Source organism: Tupaia chinensis, unplaced genomic scaffold (assembly GCF_000334495.1).
Source record: "Tupaia chinensis unplaced genomic scaffold, TupChi_1.0 Scaffold000231_1, whole genome shotgun sequence".
Taxonomy (NCBI): domain Eukaryota; kingdom Metazoa; phylum Chordata; class Mammalia; order Scandentia; family Tupaiidae; genus Tupaia; species Tupaia belangeri.
In genome coordinates, this window is record NW_006159706.1 from 3,405,781 (window position 1) to 3,406,224 (window position 444).

The following is a 444-nucleotide window of genomic DNA, read 5'->3' on the forward strand; positions in this document are numbered from 1 at the left end:
CAAATTCCATAATTCGGCCCCAGAGACAGAGTGTCTGAGTTCCACACTTACTCTGCTACTTGCTGGCTGACTTTGGGCAAGTTAACTTCTCTGAACCTCAGTTTCCTCATGTGTAAAATGGGTTAACAGTGACCTCAAAGGGCTGTTAAGAAGCTAAGCTAGCAAATGTCTGATGGCACTTACAGAGTTAATGGTATTGAACAGTACTCTGTTAACGTGGGCCATTATTATTACTGCTAAAAAGGGGAGCATTCCCGTTTCCCACCAACCTCATACCAATTCCCTTCTCGGTAGCTGACAACTGCACTCCCCACGATCACGCTTACCTCTACCAACTCTTACCTCCAGGCCCACAGTTCCACATCCCAGGACATACAGGCCCTCCTCAGATCTCTACTTCAACTTCCTCATCCTAAATCCCCTCACTGGGGCCCCAGCCAGTAA